General features: G+C 46.8%; 1 long non-coding RNA gene across 3 annotated transcripts in view; it reads left to right on the top strand.

The window, feature by feature from the left end:
• Positions 1-22,200, top strand: part of LOC132207876 (uncharacterized) — a 96,396-nt gene that overhangs the window by 58,622 nt on the left and 15,574 nt on the right. For all 3 annotated transcript variants that reach the window (XR_009443949.1, XR_009443947.1, XR_009443948.1), the window contains exons 7-9: positions 16,940-17,208; positions 20,426-20,625; positions 21,124-21,270. This is a non-coding gene — a long non-coding RNA (uncharacterized LOC132207876). The remainder of the gene's footprint in view (positions 1-16,939; positions 17,209-20,425; positions 20,626-21,123; positions 21,271-22,200) is intronic.

Raw genomic sequence — 22,200 nt, 5'->3', positions numbered from 1 at the left:
ATCAGGACACCTTGCTTGAGCTCTCCACTCTCATTTTGTCCCTGCATGAATGCTAACAGCTCCTCTGCCTTGTCTTCATTTGCCTTGTCTTTTTATGGGTTGCCCCCTCTGCCACATCTCACAGACTCATAATGCTAGTATATTGATTAACTTTTTGTCATCGAGACCAAGCCAGACAGCTTGTCATGTTTGTCAGCAGTCATCAATCAAAGGAGTGGATGTGTTGCCGTTCAGCACCGTGATATGTTGATCTCACACCTGCAGCATGTGCCAGCTGCAGAAGCGCAGAACGCGTTGCATTGTCTCCAACCTCATGGTCATGCTTCATGTTCTGAGGGGAATGGTCTGTAGTCAAGGGAGGCAGTTCCAGGCAGCAGATCTAGGTAACTCCAGGGCATTGTCTGATATCACTCGAGGGGCTTGGAGGCAATCAGTTGGCTGCTCAGAATGATCATGGTCAGGACACTATCCTCATAGGTTGTGAGAAGTCAAACGTTAGACACCTCACTACCTGTGATGCTGCTTGGCCTGCTGTGTTCATCCAGCCTCACATTTTATTATCTCTACCTGTGTTGGCTCTTTCTGCCCTGCTGTGGGCTGTTTTTCCTGGAATGAAACAAAGGGAGGGATTGAGTGAGATGAAATGAGCTGGTGCATTTGTTCGTGCTCATGTATGTTTGGGAAGGGAGGTGAGGTCTCCTGGGTGAGAGCAAGAGGCACAGAGAGCATACAGGAATAATAGCCTTGGGGCCTCAAGTAGACGAGAGCAAGCGAAGACAGACATTGAATGCTTTGGTGAGAATGGTATTACATGAGCTGTGCTGAAGGGTGGTGCAGAATTAGAGAGAGTGTGAATGTGAGGTAGCACAGAACAATGAGGCTCTTCTGTTGGAGCAGGGGTCACTGATCTTGCAGCACTGCTGGATGGTTCTTTTGGTGGTTGAGACTGCATTGACACTGGACAGCCTCAGATGAGTCTGGCCGAGTCTTGTGTCATGGCCTCCTGTGCTTGTCCTTGGGAAAGAGGACAGTTCTGCACTGCACCAATCCATCCACCAGGACTTCCAGGTCCCTAACTGTAAAATAAGGTGCTAATTTCCTCTTTCCTGCCCTGTCTGGGACAAATGCTATGAACTGTACAAGGCAGTTCTGGATTCTGAGCATTTTACTGGTTCACAATAGCCTTTAAACATGGCACTAGTGCCAGTAATACCAGGATGGTCCAGTTACGATGAGTAGGAGAACTAACTAGCATCGGCTGAGAGAGGCGCAATAGGAGCATTGTTGCCAGTTATTGAATAGGTTTGCCACAACAGCGTGAGAAAATCTGTTCGGTCTTTTGGAGAGCTACTGTCCTTGCAGTGCAATAAAAATGACACTGAACTGATTCATTCCAGTGTTTTAGACCTGAAGATTTAAGAACAGAATTAGACCATTCAGCCCATTGAGTGGGATCAATCATTCTCAATCCCATTCTCCTGTGTCCATACTAAGCAAGAACATATCTATCTATGCCTGAAATCAACTCTGACTTGGCCTCCACAGGTTTCTGCATCAACGAGTTCCACAGATTCACAACTTTCTGACTGAATAAATTCCTCCTCATCTCCATCCTGAAGGGTAGTCCCTTTGACTCTGAGGCTGTGCCCCCAGGTCCTGGTCTCTCCTACTCGTGGAAACATCATCTCCATGTCCACTCTATCCAGGCCTGAATTACCTTCAGTGTGCCCCCTTCATCCTTCTAAACTCCATCGAGTACAGACCCAGAGTTCTCAGCCATTCCTCACATGACAGTCCCTTCATCGCCAAGATTATGTTTGAGAACCTCCTCTAGACCCTGACAAAGGCCAGCACATCCTTCCTTAGACAGATGGCCAAAAACTGCTCTTAATATTCCAAATGCAATATGACCAGAGCCTTACACAGCCTCAGCAATACATCTCTGCTCTTGTATTTTTGCCGTCTTGAAATGAATGCTGACATTGCATTTGCCTTCCCAACTGCCAACTGAACCTGCATGTTAAAAGAATCCTGAACTGGGGCATCTTTGTGCTTCAGATTTCTGAAGCCTTTCCCCATTTAGAAAATAGCCTATGCCTGTACTGCCACTTCTCTACAGACTCTCTGTGACCTCCCCACTTCCTCAACACTACTTGCCTCTCCACCTATCGAAATGTCATCTGCAAACTTAGCAACAACGCCCTGTGGACAACAATACCATTAGTTCCTTTGTCCAGATTGCTGATGTATAACGTGAATGGCTGTTGTCTGAACTCTGATGACTGTGGAACTCCTGTAGTTGCTGGCTGCCATCCTGCAAAAGACCCTTTTATTGCCACTCTCTGCATTCTGCCAGTTAGCCGATCCTCTATCCATGCCAGTACCTACTCCCTAACACAATAAGCTCATTTTTTTTATTTTGAAGCGTCCTGTGTGGCACCTTGTCAAAGGCTTTCTGAAAATCCAAACAGATAAAGTTCAATGGCTCCCTTTTGTTTTTACCCACTGGTTACATTCTCAAAGAATCTAACAGAGACCTTCCCTTGACAAAGTTGTGTTTTCTCAGCCCAATTTAACATGTAGTTCCAAGTATTACCATGTCCTTCCAAGTACTCTCCGATCTCATCCTTAATAATGGATTCTAAAATCTGACCGAATGACCAGCGTCAGGCTAACAGGTTTTTCTCGTCTTTTAATTTCTTGTCTTTTGCCTCCCTCCATTTTAAACAGGGGTGTTATATTTGCCATTTTGTACTCCTTTGGGACCCACCCTGACTCCAGTAATTCCTGAAAGATCATCAATACCTGCATGGTCTTCTTACTTATCTCCTTCAGAACTCTGGGGGGCAGTCCATCTGGTCCATGTAATTTACCATCTTCTCGGAATTATAGAATTCCGACAGAGCGGAAAGAGGCCATTGGGTCTGCACCATCTCCGTCAAGAACATCCCACCAAGACCCAGCCCTGTACTGTGTCCCGGCAAGCTCACATTTGCCATGGCTGATCCACCTTGCCTGCACATCTTTGGACTGTGGATGGAAATCAGAGCACCTGGCGGAGACCCGTGCGGACATGGGGAGAGTGTACAAATTCCACACAGACCCTTCAGCTTCCCCTGTACCTTCTCCTTAGTGATGGCCACCGCACTCACTTCTGCTTCAGACTCCCTTAAAGTTCTACTACTGGTGCCTTCCAACCTGAAGACTGATGCAAAATACTTGTTCAGTTCCTCTGCCATTTCTTTGTTCCCCAACACTACTTATTTGGCCCCTCTTGAAATTTTCTTTGGATTTACAGGGGTGTTTTACAATAACAATATCTACTTTATTGTGTTGACAAATGGATTGTTGAGATGATCACAGAAACAATAAGCAAAATTCATCAGTACTCTCAATTAACAATCATATAGCGCAGCTGAACACGTGGCTACGCAGCTGGTGTAGGAGGGAGGGCTTCAGATATGTAGATAATTGGGATGCCTTCTGGGGAAGGTGGGACCTGTACAAGAAGGACGGGTTGCATCTGAACTGGAAGGGGACCAATGTCCTGGGTGGAAGGTTTGCTCGAGTAGTTCGAGAGGGTTTAAACTAGTATGGCAGGGGGGTGGGAACCTGAGCTGTATACCAGAGGTGAGCGTTGATGCAGGTGAGGCAGTAGCAAGAGGTAGACCAGCTAGTGGGAAGGATTTTCCTGGGAAGGAACCAAGGGATCGGTTAAAGTGTGTTTGCTTTAATGCAAGGAGTATCAGGAATAAAAGTGATGAACTTAGAGCATGGATCAGTACCTGGTGCTATGATGTTGTGGCCATAACAGAGACATAGGTTTCTCATGGGCAGGAATGGTTGCTGGGTCTTCCAGGGTTTAGAACATTTAAAAAGAATAGGGAGGGGGGAGAAAGAGGAGGGGGTGTAGCACTACTAATCAGAGAGGGTATCACAGCTACAGAAACTTCCATTGTCGAGGAAGATCTGCCTACTGAGTCAGTATGGGTGGAAATTAGGAACAGCAAGGGAGTAGTCACCTCGTTAGGGGTTTACTACAGGCCCCCCAATAGCAGCAGGGAGATTGAAGAAAGCATAGGTCGACAGATTTTGGAAAAGTGTGGACGCAGTAGGGTTGTTGTAATGGGTGACTTTAACTTTCCCAATATTGATGGGAACCTCCTTCGAGCAGAAGATTTGAATGGAGCTGTTTTTGTAAGGTGTGCTCAGGAGGGTTTCCTAACGCAGTACGTTGAGAGGCCGACGAGGGGAGAGGCCATTCTGGACTTGGTGCTCGGAAACGAGCCGGGGCAGGCATCAGATCTTGTGGTGGGAGAGCATTTTGGTGATAGTGACCATAACTGCCTCACATTCTACATAGCTATGGAGAAGGAGAGGATGAGGCAAAATGGGAGGATATTTAATTGGGGAAGAGGAAACTATGATGCGATTAGACATGAGTTAGGAAGCATGGACTGGGAGCAGTTGTTCCATGGTAAGGGAACTATAGACATGTGGAGACTGTTTAAGGAACAGTTGTTGGGAGTGATGAGTTAATATGTCCCTCTGAGACAGGCAAGAAGGGGTAAGATAAAGGAACCTTGGATGACGAGAGCGGTGGAGCTTCTTGTGAAAAGGAAGAAGGTAGCTTACATGAGGTGGAGGAAGCTAGGGTCAAGTTCAGCGAGAGAGGATTACATGCAGGCAAGGAAGGAGCTCAAAAATGGTCTGAGGAGAGCCAGGAGGGGGCACGAGAAAGGCTTGGCAGACGGAATCCGGGAAAACACAAAGGCATTTTACACTTAGGTGAGGAATAAGAGAATGATGAAAGAAAGAGTAGGGCCGATCAGGGATAGCATAGGGAACTTGTGTGTGGAGCCTGAGGAGGTAGGCGAAGACCTAAATGAGTTTTTTTGCTTCTGTCTTTACGAAAGAAACAAACTTTGTAGTGAATGAAACCTTTGAAGAGCAGGTGTGCATGCTGGAATGGATAGAGATAGAGGAAGCTGATGTGCTGAAAATTTTGTCAAACATTAAGATTGACAAGTCGCCAGGCCCGGACCAGATTTGTCCTCGGCTGCTTTGGGAAGCGAGAAATGCAATTGCTTCGCCACTTGCGAAGATCTTTGCATCCTCGCTCTCCACTGGAGTCGTACCTGAGGACTGGAGAGAGGCAAATGTAATTCCTCTCTTCAAGAAAGGAAATAGGGAAATCCCCGGCAATTATAGACCGGTAAGTCTCACGTCTGTCGTCTGCAAGGTGTTAGAAAGGATTCAGAGGGATAAGATTTATGACCATCTGGAAGAGCATGGCTTGATCAAATACAGTCAACACGGCTTTGTGAGGGGTAGGTCATGCCTTACAAACCTTATCGAGTTTTTTGAGGATGTGACTAGAAAAGTTGATGAGGGTCGAGCTGTGGATGTGGTGTATATGGACTTCAGTAAGGCATTTGATAAGGTTCCCCATGGTAGGCTCATTCAGAAGGTCAGGAAGAATGGGATACAGGGGAACTTAGCTGCTTGGATACAGAATTGGCTGGCCAACAGAAGACAGCGAGTGGTAGTAGAAGGAAAATATTCTGCCTGGAAGTCAGTGGTGAGTGGGGTTCCACAGGGCTCTGTCCTTGGGCCTCTACTGTTTGTAATTTTTATTAATGACTTGGATGAGGGGATTGAAGGATGGGTCAGCAAGTTTGCAGACGACACAAAGGTCGGAGGTGTCGTTGACAGTGTAGAGGGCTGTTGTAGGCTGCAGCGGGACATTGACAGGATGCAGAGATGGGCTGAGAGGTGGCAGATGGAGTTCAACCTGGATAAATGCGAGGTGATGCATTTTGGAAGGCCGAATTTGAAAGCTGAGTGCAGGATTAAGGATAGGATTCTTGGCAGCGTGGAGGAACAGAGGGATCTTGGTGTGCAGATACATAGATCCCTTAAAATGGCCACCCAAGTGGACAGGGTTGTTAAGAAAGCATATGGTGTTTTGGCTTTCATTAACAGGGGGATTGAGTTTAAGAGTCGTGAGATCTTGTTGCAGCTCTATAAAACTTTGGTTAGACCGCACTTGGAATACTGCGTCCAGTTCTGGTCGCCGTATTATAGGAAAGATGTGGATGCTTTGGAGAGGGTTCAGGAGGAGGTTTACCAGGATGCTGCCTGGACTGGAGGGCTTATCTTATGAAGAGAGGTTGACTGAGCTCGGTCTCTTTTCATTGGAGAAAAGGAGGAGGAGAGGGGACCTAATTGAGGTATACAAGATAATGAGAGGCATAGATAGAGTTGATAGCCAGAGACTATTTCCCAGGGCAGAAATGGCTAGCACGAGGGGTCATAGTTTTAAGCTGGTTGGTGGAAAGTACAGAGAGGATGTCAGAGGGCAGGTTCTTTACGCAGAGAGTTGTGAGAGCATGGAATGCGTTGCCAGCAGCAGTTGTGGAAGCAAGGTCATTGGGGTCATTTAAGAGACTGCTGGACATGCATATGGTCACAGAAATTTGAGGGTGCATACATGAGGATCAATGGTCGGCACAACATTGTGGGCTGAAGGGCCTGTTCTGTGCTGTCTCTGCGCCGCCCCTCCCCCCGCCTTTTCCTCCATCTCTCTTACTCTCAATCCGAGCCTCTCCACCCGCTCAGCAGGGAGCGTTGTGAGTTTCTTTCGAACAAAGTTTAAAGATCTCTGTTTGAACCCAAGCCATCCGCAATCAGACTGCATTTTTACTCCCCCCCCACCTCCCTCCCTCCCTCCCTCCATCCCTCACATACACACACAGTCTGTCTCTTTCTCCCTTTCAGTCAATCCCCTTCCTCTCTTGGTCCTACTCAAGCCTTTTCCCACCCCCGACTCTGCGTCGGCGATGAGTCCGCTGTCTGGATCCCTTTTCCCAGGCGTGGGCTGAGGACCCAGCGGTTCGGCAGCGGGGATCATCGCACCACGCTCCCGGACCCCTACAACCTCCTGTTCTCCAGCGGCCTCCAGCATGACCACCGGGCTGGGAGCAGGCATCCGGGCTGCCGGAGCGCTCGCTGCTCAGTGGCTCAGCCCTGCGCCGCCTTTGCCGGGAGCGGGGATCCGAGGTGGGAGAAGGCCTCTTCGCCCGGCTCCTGGGCACAGCTACCTGCCTGAACAGCTGCCTGGCACCGAGCCTGCGCTCCCCGAGCACCCGGCCGCGGGTCCGCGACGCCTTCCGGGGCTGAGTAGCCGAAAACTATCTCCTACTGCAAGGTGAGAGCGGGGTTTGGGGTGAAGGGAGGACTGGGGACATGAGCACGGTCCCTGTTTCACATCCTGCGCCGCTCCTATCACAAAGCGAGGGGTTGGGAATGTATGTTTTGGGGGTGAGAATAGCCCTCCCCGGGTGAGAGAAGGCTGGGGACATTGGGAGGGTGTCCATTATACAGCCCTGCGCGGGTTTCCGTAGCCGAACAGCCTACTGCTCTCGTACTACAAGGTAAAGGGAAGGCGGGGGATGGAATGGGGTGGGGTTTCGAGGATAGCCGTCTTGGAAGTGAGAGGACATGGGGAGAGTCACTATCGTACAGCCCAGTGACTGAATGGCTTACAGCTACTGCAAAAGCGTCGTGGTGGGGGTTGGTTTAGGAGAGGGGTGTTGTAGGGAGGTTTGGGGTCACGGGCAGAGCTGCTTTCTTCAGCCGAACAGCCACTGCCACAAGATGAGATGGGAGGAGGTGTTTTCGGAGCGAGGGGATGCCCCCTCGCCCCGCCGCTGTGGGAAGTAGGATCTTTATCGCACAACCCTCCGTAGCCGAATAGCACTCCGACGACAAGGTGGGAAGGCAGGAGGGGCTCCCGGGGATGAGGGAAGGACAGAACCAGGGTCAGTATAAGGTTAGGGGCTGAACAGACCCCTTCCAGGGGCTGAGGGGAGCTCTTGATGCCCTGCGCCAAGCGACCAGCCGAGATCGACCCGCAGCTCTCCGACTACAAGGGGACCCTGTCTCAGAGCATTTCTGGCCGGAGCTCTGAGGGAAAGCGTCATCGCACCCAAAACGCTACCTCGGGACTTTTTCTTGACAGATGCTGAGCATTTTCAGCAACTTGTGTTTGCATTTCTACCCGGAGGTGGGTTTGTGGAGAGACACCATGGTAAGGGAATGGGTGTGGGGTTTGATGGGGCAGTCACAGAGACTGTCGAGAGAGAGAGAGAGAGGCAACCCCCGTGTCAGGGTTTGGAAAATCTCCGGCAGTGCTTCATTTCTCTCTCAGCCGAAGGCGCTGCGTGCTTTGGTTTCCTTTGCTCTTGTACTCTCTCCCCCTGTGAATAAAGCCAGAGTGAGAAAGAGAGAGAGTTTGTGGTGGGAGAGAGAAAAGGGACAGAAAGATGGAAATAAAGGAGCATGACAAGGGAGTGAAATTAGGGCCAGCAGAGGTGAGAGAGGGGGAGAGAATCAGAGTGAGGGAGGAAGAGTGATAAAACACAAACAAAAGAGAATGGGAGGTAACGAGGTGTTCATGAGCATGAAACAGCAGGACATGCAGCATCAGAGGCCAGGGAAGCTGATGTCAGCCTGTCTGCTGTGTTCATCTCCCTTCCTCCGTTCCCCCCCTCCTCCTGCCCCTTTGCCCCCCCTCCTCCTGCCCCTTTGCCCCCCTCCTCCTGCCCCTTTGCCCCCCTCCTCCTGCTGCCCCTTTGCCCCCCCGCCCCCTCCTCCTCCTGCCCCTTTTCCCCCCTCCTCCTCCTGCCCCTTTTCCCCCCTCCTCCTCCTGCCCCTTTTCCCCCCTCCTCCTCCTGCCCCTTTGCCCCCCTCCTCCACCTGCCCCTTTGCCCCCCTCCTCCTCCTGCCCCTTTGCCCCCCCTTCCTCTTGCTCCCTCCAGTCATCCATTCCTTCTTCCAGTCAGTCCTCGCTCCCTCCCACCAGCCATCCATTCCTCCCTCCCTCGCTCCCTCTAGTCAGTCAAAACAACTAAGAAAATTACAGCACAGGAACAGGTCCTTCAGCCCTCCAAGCCTGCGCCGATCAAGATCCTCTGTCTCACCTGTCACCTATTTTCTCACGGTCTGTGTCCATTTGCTCTCTGCCCATCCACGTACCTGTCCAAATATATCTTAAAAGACGCTAACGTGTCTGCGTCTCCCACCTCCGCTGGCAACACGTTCCAGGTGCCCACCAACCTCTGTGTAAAGAACTTTCCATGCATATGTCCCTTAAACTTTGCTCCTCTCACTTTGAACTCATGACCCCTCGTAATTGAGTCCTCCACTCTGGGGGTAAAAAGCTTTTTGCTGTTCACCCTGTCTATACCCTCATGATTTTGTTGACCTCAATCAGGTCCCCCCCAATCTCCATCTTTCTCATGAAAATAATCCTAATCTACTCAACCTCTCTTCATGGCTAGCACCCTCCATACAAGGCAGCATCCTGGTGAACTTCCTCTGCACCCTCTCCAAAGCATCCACAACCTTTTGGTAATGTGGCGACTGGAACTGTGCACAGTAGTCCAAATGTGGCCAAACCAAAGTCCGATACAACTGCAACGTGACCTTGGCAAGTCTTGTACTCAATACCCCATCCAATGAAGGAAAGCATGCCATATGCCTTCGAGACCACCCTATTGACCTGCGTTGTCACCTTCAGGGAACAATGGACCTGAACACCCAGATCTCTCTGTTCATCAATTTTCCCCAAGACTTTTCCATTTACTGTATAGTTCGTCCTTGAATTTGATCTTCCAAAATGCATCACCTCGCATTTGCCCGGATTGAACTCCATCTGCCATTTATCTGCCCAACTCTCCAGTCTATCTATGTTCTGCTGTAACCTCTGATCGTCCCTTTCACTATCGGCTTCTCCATTCCTCCCTTGTAGTGCGATTAGGCAAGACTAAGGAGGCATAGAATGGGTGTGCAAAATGCAGGGCAATGGGGACAATTGAATTGTGGAGCTGGTTTAAGGAACAGATATTGCGTGTCCTTGATAGGTACGTCCCTGTCAGGCAGGGAGGAAGCGATCAGCTAAGGGAACCGTGGTTTACTAAAAAACCTGTATCTCTTGTTAAGCAGAAGAGGGAGGCTGATGTGACGATGAGACCAGATGGTTCACATGAGGTGATGGAGAGCTACAGATTAGCTAGGAAGGATTTCAAGAGAGAGTTAAGAAGAGCAAGGAGGGTACACGAGCAGTCACTGGCAGGTAAATAAAGGAGAACCCGAAAGCTTTCGATAGGTATGTGAGGAATAAGAGGATGACTTGGGTAGGCATAGGGCCAGTCAAAGACAGAAGTGGGAAGTTGTGTGTGGATGCTGTGGAGATTGGAGAGGTGCTAAATGAATGTTTCTCATCTGTTTTCACTGAGGGACAGGAGAATATTGTAGAGGAGGTGACTGAGTTAGAGGCTACTAGAATTGAAAGGGTTAAGGTTAGTAAGGAGGAAGTGTCATCAATTCGACAACGTGTGAAGGTAGGTAAAGCCCCTGGGCCTGATAGGATTTTTCCGAGGATTGTCTGGGATGCTAGGGAGGAGGTGGTGGAGCCTTTGGCCTTGATCTTGGAGTCCTCATTGTCTACAGGTTTAGTACCAGAGGAGTGGAGAATTGCAAATGTTGTGCCCTTGTTCAAGAGGGGCAGTAGGAATGACCCAGGCAATTATAGACCTGTGAGCCTTAGGTGTGTTGCAGGAAAAATTTTGGAAAGGATTATAAGAGATAGGATTTATAATCATCCAACAATCAACAACTTGATTGGAGATAGTCAGCATGGATTCGTCAAGGGCAGGTCGTGTCTCACAAACGTCATTGAGTTTTTTGAGAAGGTGACCAAGCATGTCGATGAGGGTCGGGCAGTTGGCGTGGTGTACATGGACTTGAGTAAAGCCTTTGATAAGTTTCCCCATGGTAGGCTCTCGGAGAAAATACAGAGGCACGGGATTGAGGGAGATTTAGCCAGTTGGATTAGAAACTGGCTTTCGGTAAGAAGGCAACCAGTGGTGGTTGATGGAGAATATTCAGCCTGGAGTCCGGTAACGCGTGGTGTGCCTCAAGGATCTGTTTTGTGACCACTGCTGTTTGTCATTTGTATAAATGACTTGGACGCAGGAATTGGTTGATGGGTTCGTGAGTTTGCAGATGACACTAAAGTCGGTGGAGTGGTGGACAGTGTGGAAGAATGTTGCAGGTTGCAGGGAGACTTGGATAAACTGCAGAATTGTCCCGAAATTTGGCAAATGGAGATTAATATGGATAAATGTGAGGTGTTTCACTTTGGGAGGAATAATAGGAAGGCAGAACACCGGGTCAACGGAAAGATTCTTGGCAGTGGAGATGAGCAGAGGGATCGTGGTGTCCATGTACATAGATTCCTGAAAATTGCCACCCAGGTTGATAGTGCTGTTCAGAAGTCTGATGGTGTTTTAGGTTTCATTGGTAGAGGGATTGAGTTGCGGAGACGTGATGTCATGCTGCAACTCTACAAAACGCTAGTGCGGCCTCAGTTTGAATATTGCGTGGTCGCTCCATTACAGGAAGGATGTGGAATCATTGGAACAGGTGCAGAGGAGATTTACCAGAATGTTGCCTGGTCTGGAGCGAAGGTCTTATGAAGAAAGGCTGAGGAACTTGGGTGTGTTCTCATTGGAGAGAAGGAGGCTGAGAGGGGATTTAATAGAGACATGCAAGATGGTCAGTGGATTAGATAGGGTGCACAGTGAGAGTTTTTTTTCCCGAGGATGATGACTTCAGCTTGTACAAGGGGGTGCAGCTACACTTTGAGGGGTGATGGATTTAAGACAGATGTCAGAGGCAGGTTCTTTACTCAGAGAGTGGTAAGGGCGTGGAATGCCCTGCCTGCTAATGAAGTTAACTCAGCCACATGAGGGGCATTTAAACAGCCCTTGGATCAGCATATGGTTGACAATAGGATAGTGCAGGGGAATGGGCTTCGATTAGTTCACAGGTCGGCGCAACATGGAGGGCCGAAGGGCCTGTTCTGCGTTGTGTTCTTCTATGTTCAGTTACAGTTCACAGATTACTCTACCACTCATTTTAGTGTTGTGTGAAGAGGATAATGAACATCTGCAGAAGGACGCAGAAAGTGTAAGTGAATGGACAATGGCAGATGGAGTGCAACGATGGTAAAAGTGAGACTATCCATTTTGGTAGCAATTAGGGCAAAATGGAGTATTAGTTAAATGGTGAAAAATTGTAGCATGCTGCTATTCCCCGGCTGCATGTTTTAAAGGCCAAGACGGACAGATCTTTGAACAGCAAAGGAATTGAGTTTAAAAATCGGGAGGGGATGCTCCAGTTGTATAGGGTGCTGGTGAGGCTTGATGTCGAATAGTTTGTACAGTTTTAGTCTCCTCACTTGAGAAAGGATGTGCTGGCAGTGGAGGGGGTGCAAAGGAGCTTCACAAGATTGATTCCACAATTGAAAATGTTGCTGTATGGGGAGAGATTGAGGAGACTTGGATTGCACTCTCTGAGACTTCGAAGAATGAGGGGTGTTCTAATAGCACCTTTTAAAATGATGAAAGAAATAGATAGGAAAGAAACACGGAAGTTGTTTCCACTGATGGGTGAAATTACAACTAGGCGGCACAGCCTCAAAATAAGGGTGAACAGATTTCAGACTGAGTTGAGGATGAGCTTCTTCATCCAAAGGGTTGTGAATCTGTGGAATTCTCTGCTCAGTGAAACAGTCAAGGTTCCCTGGTTGAATGTTTTAAAGGCCAAGACAGATAGATCTTTGAACAGGAAAGGAATTGAGTGTTATGGTGAATGGGAGGGTAAGTGGAACTGAGTCCGCAAAAAGATCAGCGATGACCTTATTGAATGGCGGAGCGAGCTGGAAGAGACAGATGACCTACTCCTTTATTTCTTCTGTCCATATGTCCTTAGATTGCCATCCTTGTCATTCCTCCTTCCCTGGAATAGGCCAGTTCTGAACGCTGATCAGTAGGTCTTTAAATATCTCCCGCGTATCAAATGCCGACTTGTTCAATCAAGGCTCCTCCCAATTAATACTGCTCAGCTCCTACCTAATACTGATGTAATTTTCCTTCCCCCAATTTCGTAGCTTCCCCCAAGGTCCTGATTATTCATAGCTATCTTAAAATGTAAGGAGAGGCGATCACCCCGTTGAAGAAGCTCCTGGTTCAGTGTTTTCCCCCATGTGGGAGTCAACTACAGGTTTTCTTGTTCCAAGGTTGGGGAGGAAATAGCCGAGTGGTATTATTGCTGGATTGTTAATTCAGAGACTTAGATAACATTCTGGGGACCGGTGTTCAAATCCCAGCACAGCAGGTGGTGGAATTTGAATTGAATCCAAAAGAAAATCATGAATGAAGAATCTAATGATGACCATGAATCCATTGTCAAATGTCAGAAAAACCCACCTGCTTCACTGATGTCCTTTCGGAAAGGAAACTGCCATCCTTACATGGTCTGGCCTACATGTGACTGCAGACCCACAGCTAGATGATTGACTCTGAACTGTCCCCTGGGCAATTCGGGATGGACAATAAACACTGCCGAGCTAGTGATGTCCTCCTCCCATTAGCAAATAAATAAAATTGGATTCTATGTCTTCCGATTGAAGATCGTTTCTTGTTCTCACAGTAATTTCATCGCTTACAGTCAGTTTCCCTCTTGCCTGTCTTTTTGGAATGTCACGTAGCCCTGCACATTTACCTCCAGTGTTGATCGCCTTATAACCATGTCTTTGTAATAGCTCTCAAATCATGCCCGTCAACCTGTATGTGTGCTATGAATTTGTTGATTTTGTTCTGAATACAATGAGCACGCAAGCAAAGAGTCATTAATTTTGATTTATAACTTTATTTCACCTCTTGACACTATTTACAGCTGTTTTCTGTTTCTACATGCTGTCTTTTCCAGTCCCATGCTGAGTATTGTTATCCCAATAGTTCTTTAATGTCAGTGTGTGTGTATTCCTGGGCGACTATGCTCGTGTGGTCTACGGAGTTGTGGAGGTCACAGTTCTAGGACAGCCATTTCATAGGCCTCTGCTGCAGCTAAGAAGAAAAGACAATCTCTTGCTCTGAGCTCTGCAAACCAGGGCAATGTCAAAAAGGAAACAAGGTCAAAAGAATTTCAACAAGGATCTCAAAATTAACTGCTGAATTCACATAAGCATTCCGGGGATCGCCCAATGTAGTGGCCACAACATCCCACTTTCTATTCCTCACAAACAATCCAAAGGCTGAACTATCCGTATCCCTCTTAACTTTTACGTTTTTTGAGCTAATTTCTTGTTTCTAACTTGTGTGTATTTGTGGTGCCTTATGACTTCTTGCATTTAGCAATTGATAAACTCACTTTCTCACTAATTCAGTAAAACCTAGTTTTATAGAATCCCCAGTGTGGAAACAGGCCATTCAGTTCGAGAAGTCCACAGCAACCCTACAAAGAGCATCCCACCCAGACCCATCCCCATTCCCTACTCTATCCCTGTCAGCCTGCATTTCCCATGGCTGATATACCTAACCTACACGTGTGTGGGCACTGTGGGTAATTCAGCATTCCCAATCCACCGAACCTGCACATCTCTGGACTGGTCAAAACAATGATTCGATTTGAATTAGTTATAATGCAGCTGTTAACAGTAATCCTCCGTCCCTGTGTTGGAGCGAGATTTAACATTCAAGATCAAAAATGAAACACTTGAACAAGGTAGCTCAAATTGAGGTTGTTGACTTGCTCGCCGAGCTGGCTTGTTTTCATTGAGACGTTTCGTCACCATGATTGGTGACATCACCAGCAGAGCCTCCAACGAAACAATGTTACTTTACTCTGTCTGGAATTTATACTGTCCGGTCAGTTACCATGAGTACTGTCATTTCGGGTTTTGATCTGTATGGGTTTGTATGTGCGGTCCAATTGTATCTGTTTGTTGGTTGCATTATGGGTGGAGGATCACGCCACTCATATGAAACTGGGACAAGGTAACCATAGTAGCCCAAGCCAAGTGTAGACACGCAGAGGAATTCCTAGAGGCATGGTTCACCACCCATTCTGCAGGCTCACATTCTTGGTCTCTTCAGTTTGAATATGATCACTCAACCATATCCTTTATGACAAACAACAGAGTCTTACTTCCTAAAATCTTCAAACAGGACTGTCCAGACAGATTCACTTGTTCTCATGATATCGCCTTCTGCTGGAGGGATTCCGAAATGTCTGCATTCTTCCTCAACTGAGCATTCCTTGCGTTCGTGGTTGACAGAGCTCTCGGCCATGTCCAACCCATCTCGTACACTTTGGCCTCACCCCTGATGAGGTACCCTGGTCCTCAATGACCAACCCATCAATATCCACATCTAGAAGAACATCAGCCACGATTTCCAACAAGATCCCACCACCAGGCATATATTCCCCTCCCCTCCCTTGTCAGCCTTCTGCAGGGACCATTCCATCAGGACACCTCGGTCCACTCCTTATCCATTCGCAACACCTCCCCATAACCCGACAGCACTTTCCATGCCACCACAGAAGGCATAACATCTGTCCATTTACTTCCTCCGGCTTCACTATCCAAGGCTTCCAGGGGAAGCAGCGATTTACCCACACTTCACTCAATCTAGTCTACTGTATTCACTGCTCACAATATTGTCTCGCTCTGCATCGGGGAGACGAAACACAGACTGACCAACCACTTGGCTGAACACCTATATTCTGTACATAAAAATGGCCCCAGGTTTCCAATTGCCTATCACTTGAGCACCCCATCATGATCCCTGGCCAAAATCTCTGTCTCAGGCTTGCTGCAGTGCTCCAGTGAGTGCAAGGTAGAAGACAAAAATCTCATGTTTGCTTTGCAGAACACCTCCGCTCGGTTCGCAATCAACAACAGCACCTTCCAGTCACCCACCATTTTAACTCCTTTAACTCCCCCTCCCATTCCTTAGACGGCATGTGCATCATGGGCCTCCTGCAGTGCCACAATGATGCCACCCGAAGGGGGCAGGAACAGCAACTCATATTCCGCTTGGGAACCCTGCAGCCCAATGGTATCAATGTGAACTTCACAAGCTTCAAAGTCTCCCCTTCCCCCACTGCATCCCAAAACGAGCCCAACTGCATCCCAAAACCAGCCCAGCTTGTCCCACCTCCCTAACCTGTTCTTCCTCTCACCTATCCCCTCCTCCCACCTCAAGCCGCACCTCCATTTCGTACCGACTAACCTCGTCCCATCTCCTTGACTTGTTCGTCCTCCCCGGACTGACCTATCCCCTCCCTACCTCCTCACCTACACTCACCTCTACTGGCTCCATCCCCACCTCTTTAACTTGTCTGTCTCCTTTCCACCTATCTTCTCCTCTATCCATCTTCGATCCGCCTCCCCCCCTCTCCCTATTTATTTCAGAACCCTCTCCCCCTCCCCCTTTTCTGATGAAAGGTCTCAGCCCAACATCTAAGCTTTTGTGCTCCTGAGATGCTGCTTGGCCTGCTGTGTTCGTCCAGCTGCACACTTTGTTATCTCTATGTGTCTTAACAACCTCATTAAGTGAGTTCTGGAGAGAACTATGCAGGGGAGACTTAGGGTTTGTCATTCTAACTTGCCTGTCCTGAAAGATGAAAGTTGGTTTATTTTGGATGTTTGTTTCATAGCTATGAAAGATATCCTGAAAGGATTTTTCATATCTTTTGTTGAGAATTTTACCCGTTTAGTTACTCTAATCCTTTTCCTTTTTTAAAGTTTGCTTGGTAGTCATAAATTTCAAATATCGGCCGAATTTTATTCGGCTTTGTATTGGTTCTCCGTGATTCCCCGTTAATGGCTCCGCGACCTGCTAGCTAATTACAGAATTTATCATTGATGTGCCTGTCATAAAATCTTTAGTCTTATACTATGTATTCCCAATTTCAGGAGAAAGTCCAGAGACCTTTTAAAGGAAAGGGGTTTAGAAAGAACACTTAAGTTCTATAGATCCAAGTCATGAATAGTTGATAAATTATTTGCACTTCATATTTCCAGAATCTACCCCGGAAGAGAGAGCCCAGAGAATTGCCCAAGCTGTCTGCAAACAGTCAATTGACGTGAAGGAAAATTGGGACCAATTGAAAACCCATGCGAGCAACTGGCAGAAACAGGTGGAAAAGGCGTTAGAGAAACTTCAAGAACCGCAGAAAGCTCTGGATGATCTTGAGTCTCATGTGATAACAGCTGAGGGGGTCCACACTGATTGGCAACCTGTGAATGACCTGTTTATTGACGCATTGCAGGATCACATTGATAAAACCACAGTAAGTGCAATTACTTTACACTTCACTTATGAACAGATGTAACCGCAATGTTGTATCGAGACAATCAGTAATATGAGTAGTGAAGTAATATTGATTGAATGGTTGTTAACTTAATTTGTAAATTAAAACTTAGTTGAGCATGCCTTCTGATGATATCACATTGGTAATATTAGTATAATTGAGGATTTTATTGGTCAGTGACATCAGGTGAGTTATCTGCTTGTTGCCATGTTATCAGGACTAAAGGTGAAGTCTTACCACACCATTTGGCCACTCCTTAGAGAGAGACAACTGGTTATGATTTAACCTGAAGATCACCATGCCTCGGGCAAGTAGAGGGGTTGAGGCGAAGATCCTTTGTGGTAAGCTCACTGGTGTGGCAATTGAGCCCTCTCTGCAGGGCATCACTCTGCATCACAAACCAACCGTTCAGCCCACGGAATTTGAATAGAGTTTAGGATTGGAGAGCAATCCATGCAATTATATTTTTTTTGAATGAATGTTTCTCAATGGGACTCTCTCACTGGCAAACTTTTTAAAAGCCAGCTCAGCCATACAGGCTCGATCAGTTCCTGATCTCAGCTGAATTTTTTGATCTGGGGTGGGTCAGCGTGAGGAGTTCAGTGATTGGAATGAATTCTCATGAAGTTAGCGAGAGGGATAGTACACGTGAATAGATCAATGTTTTGAAAAGCGGATGAGAACGAGGGGGATCCTCTTCGGGCGGTTGTGGCGGGGGCGGGGTGTGAGGGATGCATCTGCTCCCACGATAAGACATTCCACTCCCGCACATCCCAGATGTCCAAGTTCTTTAAGGACCGCAACTTTCCCCCCACAGTGATCGAGAACGCCCTTGACCGCGTCTCCCGATTTCCCGCAACACATCCCTCACACCCCGCCCCCGCCACAACCGCCCTAAGAGGATCCCCCTCGTTCTCACACACCACCCTACCAACCTCCGGATACAACGCATCATCCTCCGACACTTCGGCCATTTACAATCCGACCCCACCACCCAAGACATTTTTCCATCCCCACCCCTGTCTGCTTTCCGGAGAGACCACTCTCTCCGTGACTCCCTTGTTCGCTCCACACTGCCCTCGAACCCCACCACACCCGGCACCTTCCCCTGCAACCGCAGGAAATGCTACAATTGCCCCCTCACCCCTATCCCAGGCCCCAAGATGACATTCCCCATTAAGCAGAGGTTCACCTGCACATCTGCCAATGTGGTATACTGCATCCACTGTACCCGGTGCGGCTTCCTCTACATTGGGAAAACCAAGCGGAGGCTTGGGGACCGCTTTGCAGAACACCTCCGCTCAGTTCGCAACAAACAACTGCACCTCCCAGTCGCAAACCATTTCCACTCCCCCTCCCATTCTCTAGATGACATGTCCATCATGGGCCTCCTGCACTGCCACAATGATGCCACCCGAAGGTTGCAGGAACAGCAACTCATATTCCGCCTGGGAACCCTGCAGCCATATGGTATCAATGTGGACTTCACCAGTTTCAAAATCTCCCCTTCCCCTACTGCATCCCTAAACCAGCCCAGTTCGTCCCCTCCCCCCACTGCACCACACAACCAGCCCAGCCCTTCTCTCCCCCCCCCCACCCACTGCATCCCAAAACCAGTCCAACCTGTCTCTGCCTCCCTAACCAGTTCTTCCTCTCACCCATCCCTTCCTCCCACCCCAAGCCGCACCCCCATCTACCTACTAACCTCATCCCACCTCCTTGACCTGTCCGTCTTCCCTGGACTGACCTATCCCCTCCCTACCTCCCCACCTATACTCTCTCCACCTATCTTCTTTACTCTCCATCTTCGGTCCGCCTCCCCCTCTCTCCCTATTTATTCCAGTTCCCTCTCCCCATCCCCCTCTCTGATGAAGGGTCTAGGCCCGAAACGTCAGCTTTTGTGCTCCTGAGATGCTGCTTGGCCTGCTGTGTTCATCCAGCCTCACATTTTATTATCTTGGACTTCTCCAGCATCTGCAGTTCCCATTATCTCTGATACTATTTATAACACACCACACTGACTGTAACTCCAAGCTGTGTGTTTCTTCAACAAAATATCTGCAAATAAACAAACATCCTGGATGAAGACTTATTATCTGACACTCCACTCACACCAGTTGTATGATCTTTTGATCTGTCTGCTTATAAATTGTGTGCCTGTGTGTTTTCCTCTCTGACCACACGTGATGAAGGGACTGCACTTCAAAAGCTTGTATGATTTCAAATAAACCTGTCAGATTATAACCTGATGCTATGTGGCTTCTGACTTTGTCCATCCTAGTCCAACACCAGCACCTCCACATTATAAGTGTTTGAAACCAAGTCAGTGCAACAGGTATATGTCGAACATTTGACTTCAGAAGGATGCCTCGTGCTGAAAAGTTTATTAATAACAAAGGATTTCTCCATTATGCCATCTATCATAACATGCTGCGCCTCACAGTCATAATGAAAGGATGCCCACTTTAATTTAGCAGCGCCAAGAACAGTTATGGACATTTTTAGCATGGGAGAAGGCCATTCAACCTATTTTATCTGTACCAGCTCTCTCCCAGAGCAACAAAATTAATCCTTTTCTCGAATTCATTCCACATATTTCACAGGATTGAAATATATAGGTACATAGTTAAGAGATTTTAACATCGAGTGAGCAGTTCTCGCACTTCACCTTGTCACTAACAATTGAAAACGTGACTTAGAAAGAGTGGGTCTTTATTTTGTTCTGTTGTGATGATGAAGAAGATGCAAGTCCAAGTGCTGGAACTGGCCTCTTGAACTTAGAAACATTTAAATGTGTATAAAATGAATTCTGTGCGCATCTGTTAAAAGCAGTTTTATGGAAGGAAAAGGTACCAAAAAAGATTTGGTGTATTGTACTTGATGCTATTATACTCCAACATGTGAAAACAGAACTCTACGACTGTGAGTGTTGAGATCTGAGAGGGTGCTATCTTGTTTGAATTTACATTGCTAAGTCTAGGCCTATTTTCCCAACAGCAAAATTGGTAATGCAGAAAGAAATGGATGTTTCTCGCATTTGTTGGCTGTAAGTGTCTGTTTAAAGTTTGAGTACAGTTTCCTCATATACAGGTGCTTAACCTGCTTTTACAGTTTGAACATTTGTTGTGCCAATGCAAATTGTTTGAATGGTTTCACCTCCAGTTTTCTTCTTTATACATATTTTGTATTTTTTCAGGGTAAGGACTGCCTGCAAAATCTGAGATTGGGTTTTGAAAGACATCAACCTTTGCTTGCGAGAGATAATGGTAACTGCAGATGCTAGAGAATGCGAGATAACAATGTGTGGAGCTGGATGAACACAGCAGGCCAAGCAGCATCTCAGGAGCACAAAAGCTGACATTTCGGGCCTCGACCCTTCATGCGAGAGAACGTAACGTAAGAAAGAAGAACAGGACTAAGTAGTATTATCCTTCAAAGCCTTGTTGAGTTGATTTGTCCTGTTTTGTTCCTTACTTTTACATTTATTAAATCCACTTTTTTAAAAGCATTCTTTCACAGGATGAGGGCACTGCTGGCAAGGCTAACATTCATTTCCCATCCAGGAATGGCTTGGTAGGCCATTTTGGAAGTCAGTAGAGAGTCAGCCATATTCCTGTGAATTTGAAGTCAGATACCAGAATTGTGAAGGGATGCAGATTCCTTTCCCGAAAGAATAGATTAGTGAATTCAGTTTTCTGTTACAATAATTTATGATAGTTTCATCGTCACTGTTACTTTTAACTCGAGATCTTTGTGAATTAAATGTCATTTCCAGCAGATGCTTTTGTATATTATATTTAATATTAGGATTTTAGTTTTAACTTAATTTCTTATTAACATTTAATCATTAATTTCAGGATGTTTCTCAGATTTTATACGCTTCCTCTCCATTAGGTTTTTAAAGAAGAAATTGCCCCAGTCAAACAAGAAGTCAAAATATTAAATGATCTGGCCAGTCAGTTATCTCCGCTTGATGTCTCTTTCTCTCCAAAGATTTCTCACCAGCTTGATGACCTAAATATGAGGTTGAAATTTATACAGGTAACAGTGAAAACATTTTCTAAACTAGCCAATCTGTTGAAGGAAGCATGTCCAGATAATTTGGCTTCAAATATATGAGCAAGATAAAGAACCGTTTCAATTGAAGCAAGCAATTAATATTTTATTATCATAGTTTATGAAGTTATCCAATTTTATAATATTACGTTTTCAAAAATACAATGTTCTTGTCTGTCGTCTGCACTTTAGAATGTAATCGCAAAACAAAATCCAAATAGTGAGACATGTGAGCATCCGAACTACAGTCTGAAATGGTTCAGGACTGGAACAATTTGAATATATTCAGGATGAAGCTGCAGGTGGCAGATATTTTTCCCGATCCATCCAAAAGAATTTGGAATTGGACCATTGTGCTCACTGCTGTACACTTCAGTATTATGTATTGTTTCATATTTTAAGTCCCTGAGAAAGACATACTTTAATGAATTGCAACAAAGATATACTTGATGCATTGAAGGGAAGAATGACATAAAGTTGTATGAACTGCATGTATTTCTTTCAATTGAGCAGATTTTGATTGATGTCAGCCAAGTAGTAGATGAAAGTTTTCTTTATCCCATAAAGCCGCATGAAATGTTTTATTGAGCAAATTATTTCAGTCTTGTTCTGTGTCAGCAGCTCGCTTGGCCATGTAGCGCAATAAAACTCCTTATCGGTTCTAGCAAGCAGACAAAAACATAAATAGCACCAGGATCTGGATGTTCTACCTCTTGACCCTACCTCACCATCCGATAAGACATGGCTGACCTGCCCGGGACTCAACTCCTCTTCCATACCGGCTTCTCAGAGCGCTCAACTTCTCTATTTCAAAAATCTTATCTACCACCTTCTTTAAATACTTCCAGTGATCTACCTTTCACAATTCTCTTGTATTCTAAACAATCGCTACCTGCTGAAAGAAGAAATTCCTTT

Source organism: Stegostoma tigrinum, unplaced genomic scaffold, assembly GCF_030684315.1.
Source record: "Stegostoma tigrinum isolate sSteTig4 unplaced genomic scaffold, sSteTig4.hap1 scaffold_192, whole genome shotgun sequence".
Classification (NCBI taxonomy): domain Eukaryota; kingdom Metazoa; phylum Chordata; class Chondrichthyes; order Orectolobiformes; family Stegostomatidae; genus Stegostoma; species Stegostoma tigrinum.
Note: the sequence above shows the minus strand (reverse complement) of the source record. Positions and strands in the feature narration are given on the sequence as shown.